Consider the following 8,692-nt stretch of genomic DNA (forward strand, 5'->3'; position numbering starts at 1 on the left):
AAGTATGGAAACAGCCCAAATGTCCATCGATGGATGAATGGATAAAGAAGATGTGGTGTATATATATATATATATATATATATATATATATATATGTATACATATATATATACACACACAATGGAGTATTACTTGGCAATCAAAAAGAATGAAATCTTGCCATTTGCAACTACGTGGATGGAACTGGAGGGTATTATGCTAAGTGAAATGAGTCACTCAGAGAAAGACAAAAATCCTATGACTTCACTCATATGAGGACTTTAAGAGACAAAACAGATGAGCATAAGGGAAGGGAAACAAAAATAATGTAAATCCAGGGAGGGGGACAAAACAGAAGAGACTCATAAATATGGAGAACAAACTGAGGGTTACTGGAGGGGTTGCGGGAGGGGAGATGGGCTAAATGGGGAAGGGGCACTAAGGAATCTACTCCTGAAATCATTGTTGCACTATGTGCTAATTTGGATGTAAATTAAAAAAGATAAAAAATTAAGTTAAAAAAGAAGAATACACAATTTCCTTTGTGGTTTTGAGCAAATGTTCTGCTTCCTTTATTAACTAAATTTGCTTCCATGTCATATATGCAGTTGTGCTCAGTATCACATTTCAATTGTCTAACAAATTTAAAATGAACACAATCCAATATAGTTCTTATTTAATATTCCCTTCATTTAGGCTTTATTGAGTTATTCATTCTTTTTAGGCTCAGAATAATATCATCCAGTTTTGTCTTTCATATTGCACTCAAAGTTCTTCTTACGTGAAAAACATAGGGAGACACAATTAAAAAAAACCCAAATTTCGGGGGGTGCCTGGGTGGCTCAGTTGGCTGAACCTCCGACTCTTGATTTCAGCTCAGGTCACTATCCCATGTTTGTGGGATCGAGCCCCATGTCGGGCTCTGCACTGAGCATGGAGCCTGCTTAAGATTCTCTCTCTTTCCTTCTGCCCCTCTCCCCCACTCATGCGTGCTCTCTCTCTAAAAAAAAAAAAATTTTTTTGTTAAATGTTTATTTATTTTTGAGAGAGAGACAGAGAGACAGAGCACAAGGAGAAGAGGAGCAGAGAGAGCGGGAGACACAGAATCGGAAGCAGGATCCAGGCCCTGAGCTGTCAGCACAGAGCCCGACACGGGGCTCGAACTCACAAACGGTGAGATCATGACCTGAGCTGAAGCCGGACGCTCAACCAACTGAGCCACCCAGGCGCCCCTCTCTAAAAAATTTTTTTTTTTTTTTATTTTTATTAAAATTTTTTTTAATGTTTATTTTTGACAGAGAAAGAGGGAGACAGAGCACAAGCGGGGGAGGGGCAGAGAGAGAGAGAGAGAGAGAGAGAGAGAGAGAGAGACACACACACAGAATCCGAAGCAGGCTCCAGGCTCTGAGCTGTCAGCACAGAGCCTGACGCAGGGCTCACACCCATGAGCTGTGAGATCACGACCTCAGCCAAAGGCGGACGCTCAACCGACTGAGCCACCCAGGCGCCCCTCCCTAAAAAAAATTTTTTTTTAATCTTTAAATAAGAAAACCCCAAATCTTGAATTCAAGTATGATCAGAAGTCATTTATTAAGTGAGAACAGAGATGTTGACCAACATTAGACTCCCAAACCATTCCTGACCCTCTCTTTTGGAATCTCATTTCTCAGAGCATCCCAAAACACGTTCTCCTCAATGGTCATTATGCTATCCTCAACTCATTCCTGACTTCTCATCTTTGCTTACTGCTTCCCCATCTAGTTCACCCAGCCCCACCTCCTCTACAAAGTTTTCCTCAATTGCCTCAATCCACTCAGCTACTTCTCTTCTCTAAATTCTTATTCTACTCCCCATCATTACCAACCAATTTCCTAAATCTTCCCCCAAGGAGATTTTAGCATGTTAGTCTTCAATTTAAAATTCTTCAATAGCACTGTGTTTTCAACAATGAATACATTCTGAGCATCTTATAAGTATGCTCTGCTAGGTGCCAGGGATATATAGGTGATCAAAACATAGCCACTGTCTCACAGGGTTATTCACACGTGGGGTTCACTAGAATTCGCAAGCCGTCTGCATGGTGGACTAGAAACACTTCAAGGCCCTCCATGATCTGTCTCCAAATTTATTTTTACTAATTCTATCCCCCATTATTCCTTTTCCTTTGATCCAAATAAACTGGGTTACTTGCTGCTCCCCAAACACACCTGCTACCTTTCTCTCTTTCATCTTCTCACTTTGATCTCAGTTCCTGAAATGACCTCCTCACTTCTCTCCCCATGTCAATTCTGACATATGCTTTCTTTTTTAAAATGTTTATTTATTTTGAAAGAGAGAGCCGGGGCGCCTGGGTGGCGCAGTCGGTTAAGCGTCCGACTTCAGCCAGGTCACGATCTCGCGGTTCGAGCCCCGCGTCAGGCTCTGGGCTGATGGCTCGGAGCCTGGAGCCTGTTTCCGATTCTGTGTCTCCCTGTCTCTCTGCCCCTCCCCCGTTCATGCTCTGTCTCTCTCTGTCCCAAAAATAAATAAAAAACGTTGAAAAAAAAATTTAATTAAAAAAAAAAAAGAAAGAGAGAGCCTGAGCGAGGGAGGGGCAGAGAGAGAGGGGGACAGAGGGGGACAGCACAGCAGGCTCTGTGCTGACAACAGCAAGCCAGATGTGAGGCTGGAACTCACCAACCGGTGAGACTATGACCTGAGTCGAAGTCAGATGTTCAACCCACTGAGCCACCCCAGTGCCCCAATTCTGACACATCATTAAGGTCCCAGATTGCCAATGCCACCTTCTTCACGAAACGTTGTGATTGCTTATGAAGTTCCATCTAAGGTTTCTTAGAAAGAGCCCCACGTAACACCAAATCGGCCAGCAATGGCTGGTTCTTGATTAAATCCCAATTTGAACAAACCAGCTCTCGGAGATATTTGGGAGTAAATTAGGGAAATTTGAGTATGATGAACTGGGCACAAAAGGATATTAGGGAATTGTTAAATTTCTTAGGAATTATAATGTTATTGTAGTTATGTTTAAGAAATCATTATTTTTAGATATGAAAACTGAATTAATTAGGATGGAATGTTATGATGGCGGTAGCTTAAAAAGGAAACATGGCAAAATGTGAAAATTTGGTATTAGGAATATAGATGTTTTGTGATTATTCTTTCCAAAGAACAATCTGTGTATTTGAAAACATTTTTCTACGTATTTGAAAACATTTCTAATCAAAAGTGAAAACAAGAACCCTAAACATCTTTTGCCTGTAAAACATGTTCACTAAAGAAAATTTGGAGAAAAAGGAAACTAACAGGTAAAAAGCAACCATTATCCTACCACACAGAGATAAACATTATTTATATCATGCATTTCCTTCTATTCAGTTACAAATATACTTTTTCTTTTTTTTAAAACGTTTATTTATTTATTTATTTATTTATTTTTAAATTTTTTTAACGTTTATTTATTTTTGAGACAGAGAGAGACAGAGCATGAACAGGGGAGGAGCAGAGAGAGAGGGAGACACAGAATCCGAAACAGGCTCCAGGCTCTGAGCCATCAGTACAGAGCCCGACGCGGGGCTGGAACTCACGGACCATGAGATCATGACCTGAGCCGAAGTCGGACGCTTAACCGACCAATTGCCTCAATTGGTGGGGTGGGGTGGAGTGGGGTGGGGGACAGAGGATCCGAAGCAGGCTCTTTGCTGCTCTGGACAGCAGTGAGTCGGACGTGGGGCTCAAATCCACGAACCAAGAGATCATGATCTGAGCTGCAGTTGGACACTCAACTGACTGAGTCACCCAGGTGCCCCTATACTTCTTTTTATTTTAGAAAACTGAGATTACTCTGGACATAAAGTTTCATATTGATCTCAGATTTTAAAAGAACATGTACAAAAGGTAGAAAGGAGGGCACATAAATAAGAGAACAATGCATTTTGTAGGTATGGTACATATCAATAAAAAACGAAAATAGAAGAAAAAAATTTAAAGCACTAAACAGAGGTTTGCAGACAAAACTTCCAATTTTCCTAGACTCACATACCAGCAGTGAATTCTTTTACAATCCCAGATCCCACAGATATGCTTTTCAATGGTACATTTCAAACCATCACAGAATCAGTTACTTGCCTGTTTGCAGTTCCCAGCATTTGCAGTTTTCACGGTGGGCTTTCTAGGCAAGCACGTATTTTTTAAGGAAATCACCGGCCCGGCTAACTGGGACAGCCACAAAGTCATCAGCCACCCCAGCAGGGCTTTCGCCGCTGCTGAACTGCCTTCCCTCCAGTCTCCTGCCCTGCTCTATCTACTCCAGACTCCTCCTTCCCAAACCACAGGATCTGCACCTTCTCTCCTTGTCACTCTTTCTTCCTTCACACACCCTCTTGCCAACGTTAGCTCCAGCCACGTGACTGGTTTTTTTTTTTTTTTTTTGCCTTACAGAAATATTGTTCAAATATTTTAGTTCTGTTCATAATCACCTAAATAATAAAGAATTTCAAGGTTAGAAATTGTTATACATCCTACCACATCAATGCAAATAATTTCACTTTTATGCTTTCTTTGATTTGTATCTGTTGATATTTACACATATTTCCCATTGGGAATAGGCTGTTTAGAATTTCTCATTTACATTGTTAAAATGTTACATACTATTACATAATCTTTGTGATTTCAATTTAAGTGGACACATTATATATTCCAAGTGATTAAAATGCCTTCCAAGGACCTGAAATAAGTCAAAGCCATTTCCTGGTTATCAGATACTTTATATACTTTATTCTACAATCTGCTTTTCTGCGCTTCCTGTATCATGGATATTTTCCCAAGTCAGTATCTACATTTTCTATATTATTTTATGCAATTTTTTATTTTTTATTTTTTTATTTTAGAGAGAGAGAGAACAAGTGCAAGCAGGGGAGACGGGCAGAGGGAAAGAGAGAGAGAGAGAATCTTAAGCAGGTTCCACACTCAGTGCAGAGACTGATGTGGGGCTCTATCCCACAACCCTGGGATCATGACCTGAGCCAAAATCAAGAGTCAGACACTTAATCAACTGAGCCACCCAGGTGCCTTAACATTATTTTAAATGTCTGCATAGCGTGCCATAATAAGGATATACTTTTTTTAAATTTTTTTTAATTTATTTTTTTTGTTTATTTATTTTTGAGACATTTTTTATATAATTTATATAATTTATATAAAATTATAATCAATTTATATTTATATAAGTTTTATATTTATTTATATTTGAGAAATTTATATTTGAGAAATTTATTATAAATTTTTTTGTTTATTTATTTTTGAGACAGAGAGAGACAGAGCATGAACAGGGGAGGCTCAGAGAGAGAGGGAGACACAGAATCGGAAGCAGGCTCCAGGCTCTGAGCTGTCAGCACAGAGCCCGACGCGGGGCTCGAACTCACGGGCCGTGAGATCATGACCTGAGCTGAAATCGGACGCTTAACTGACTGAGCCACCCAGGCACCCCAAGGATATACTTTTTTTAATTTAATACTTTGTGGGTTTTTTTAATGTTTTTATTTTTATTTATTTTTGAGACAGAGAGAGACAGAGCATGAGAAGGGGAAGGACAGAGAGAGAGGGAGACACAGAATCTGAAGCAGGCTCCAGGCTCTGAGCTGTCAGCACAGAGCCTGACGCGGGACTCAAACCCACGAGCTGTGAGATCATGACCCGAGCCAAAGTTGGATGCTCAACTGACTGAGCCACCCAGGTGCCCCTAAATTTAATACTTTGAATAGTTAATATACTCCATGCTTCAAAAGCCAGAGGGGGAAAAAAAATGACACACAGTGAAAAGTCTTTCTTTGCACCTTAGTTCTCACCTACTCCGGGATGTAACCTCTTTTCTTAGTATCTTTTGTATCTTTCCAGAGTTTATTTAGGTAGATGCAAGCAAATACAAACGTCATTTCTTATTTGTTTGTTTGTTTGTTTGTTTATTGGCAGAATGTAACATACTATCCCCGTCATTCCTCGCTTTGCCTTTTTCACTTAATAATTTATCTTGGAGATTGTTCCAACTGAGTACATGTAGAATTTCTTTATTCTTTGTTCTACAGCTGCACGGCTTCCTACTGTACAGGCGCTACCCTCACTTCCATCCTGTCCGTCCTTGGACACGGTGGTCATCCCATTGATTGCTGATCCCATCTCTACACATTAACTCCCAAACCGCCCCATCCTTTACCACTTCGGTCTCTTTTTACCGGCTTGTTTTGACTATACATGTCAGGTCTCTTGAATGCTGAAAGAGAACTGGCCCTTCATTCTAAGGTTCCTCAAAGCTCCTATAATTTTTAAATTTCTAGATTGAGGTGTCTACAGTCTTTATCCACAGCTTCCACTTTACCCCCCTCCCCCCATTTCCTCCTTGACCCTTTGGGATCTGCCTTCATCTACCTGTCTGTACTAAAACTGATCTCTGAACCGACATCTACTAGAAACTTCCAGCAGCTTGGTCTTGCTTCTCAGTTCTCACCCCTGTAACGTCTGAAGAAAGGTACCCATCCTTGCTTACCCATTCAGTCCTAACTTATAAAATGGCTTCTGAACCCCCCCCCCCCCCCCCCTTTATACTAAAATGACTCTCCAAGTGGTCATCTGTTAATGGCCCATGTCTCAGTAACCTGGCCTCTGTTCACTTTTTTTTTTTTTTTTTATAAATTTTTCTTTAATGTTTATTTATTTTTTGAGAGAGAGATTGACAGAGTGTGAGCAGGGGACAGGCAGAGAGAGAAAGACACAGAATCCGAAGCAGGCTCCAGGCTCTGAGCTGTCAGCACAGAACCTGATGCGGGGCTCGAGCCCACTAACTGTGAGATCATGACCTGAGCCGAAGTCGGACGCTCAACCGACTGAGCCACCCAGGCGCCCCCGTTCACTTCTTTGAACCCCATCCCTAGAGCTCCTGTCAACCTTACCCCCCACCATAGAGATTCTGTCTTCCCAATGGCTTCACTACAACCCTTTTCTGTCAACTCTGACCATCGCCTTGAAATCAGATCCTAAGTTCTGATTACCTAGTCTATTAATTGTAGTCTCTTAACAAACCTTCCACACTGCAGCCTCTTTGCCACTCTACATTAAAAACAAAAACAAAAGCAAACAAACAAAAAGCAGATCTGACATCATTCCCTTCTTCAAAACTTTTATTTCCAGGGGTTCCTGGTTGGCTCAGTCGGTAGAACATGTGACTCTTGATCTTGGGGTTATAAGTCTGAGCCCCATGTTTGTAGAGGTTACTTAAAAATAAAATCTTTAAAAAACCACAACTTTTATTTCCAAACCAATGAAGCGCTAACTCTCCAATCTAGCATTCAAACCCTTCCACGACTTTAACTCAACATGTATTGGCATCAGTCAGCATTTTCTTCCTCCACTATACTAGGCATACTATGCTCTAGCCAAACCAGTCTGCTTATTTTTCTCTAAACACACAGTGTGCTTTTGCGCCTCTGGGATGTGGTTCATCCTTTTGTCCACCTGGATTACATTTCCCATCCATCTCTGCTATTCTAAGTCTCTTCCTCCCTTAATTTCGCTTGTCATGATATCTTCACTCACCCTCTACTAAATAAATGTGTTATAGTTATTTGCGCAGTTATCATATTTCCCTACCGGATTCTAAATTCTGCTCAAACAAAATACTGCCTTTAGTGAACTCTCCAATTTGCCATTCTGTGCCAAGTGATTTGCATGCACTGTCTCATTTAATCCTTACATCAACATTATAGGACAGGACTCTCCCCATTTAACATCGAAGAAACTGAGTCTCAGGGGCATTAACTAGCTTGCCCAGGTCACACAACTGATGAGGGTGGAATCCCTTTCTTAGTTTATTTAGGCTGCTGAAACACAAATACCATAGCTTGGGGGGTTTATAAACAACAGAAACTTATTTCTCACAGTTCTGGAGGTCTAAGATCAAGACTCAGGCAGATTTAATGGCTGGTGAAAGCCACTTCCTGGTTCTTAGGTGGCTGGCTGTTTCCTGTGTCCTCACACGGTGGAAGGGGTGAGGGGGCTCTCTGGGGTCTCTTTTATAAGGACATTAATCCCTTTCATGAGGGCTCCATTCTCATGACCTAAGCACCTCCCAAAGGCCCCATCTCCTAATACCATCACCTTGAGGGGGAGGGTTAGGATTTCAACACATGAATGGAGGGGGGGGCGGGTGGATACGAACATTCAATCTACATTCGCGTTTGCATTACTTACGGTAGTCAGCACAGTATCCACTACCTGCACTGTTCTCAACCTGTTTGTGTCAGATCGACATGTTAAAAACAGATCACCATGTTAAAAAAGATTCTAAGGAAACAGGGAGGAGGATTGAGACAGTAACGAGTTAGGATGGCAGAATTGTTGGTGATGTTTCCAAATTTCAGCCAGTGGGTCACAGAGCTTCTCAAGTAAGCATTTAAAATACGTAGTTACTCAACAGGGTTGCCGCTACTCTTAAATATTTTCTAATTGTGACATGTAGGTTAGTTTTGTCTCCCCGATTTTATTGTCACCCCCCGGGAACTATCTCTACTCTCTTGCATTCCCCCAGCTTTCGGCGCATTGCTCAACACGCGATGTACGTACTTGTTGATTTTAACGTAGGTGTCTTTCCATATGTGTACGGCAACCGGGTAGGGGACGTGGGTGTGTGATGCAGTAGGCATTCCTTCCCATCCTTTTTCCCTTG

This window comes from Panthera leo, chromosome A2, assembly GCF_018350215.1.
Source record: "Panthera leo isolate Ple1 chromosome A2, P.leo_Ple1_pat1.1, whole genome shotgun sequence".
NCBI lineage: Eukaryota > Metazoa > Chordata > Mammalia > Carnivora > Felidae > Panthera > Panthera leo.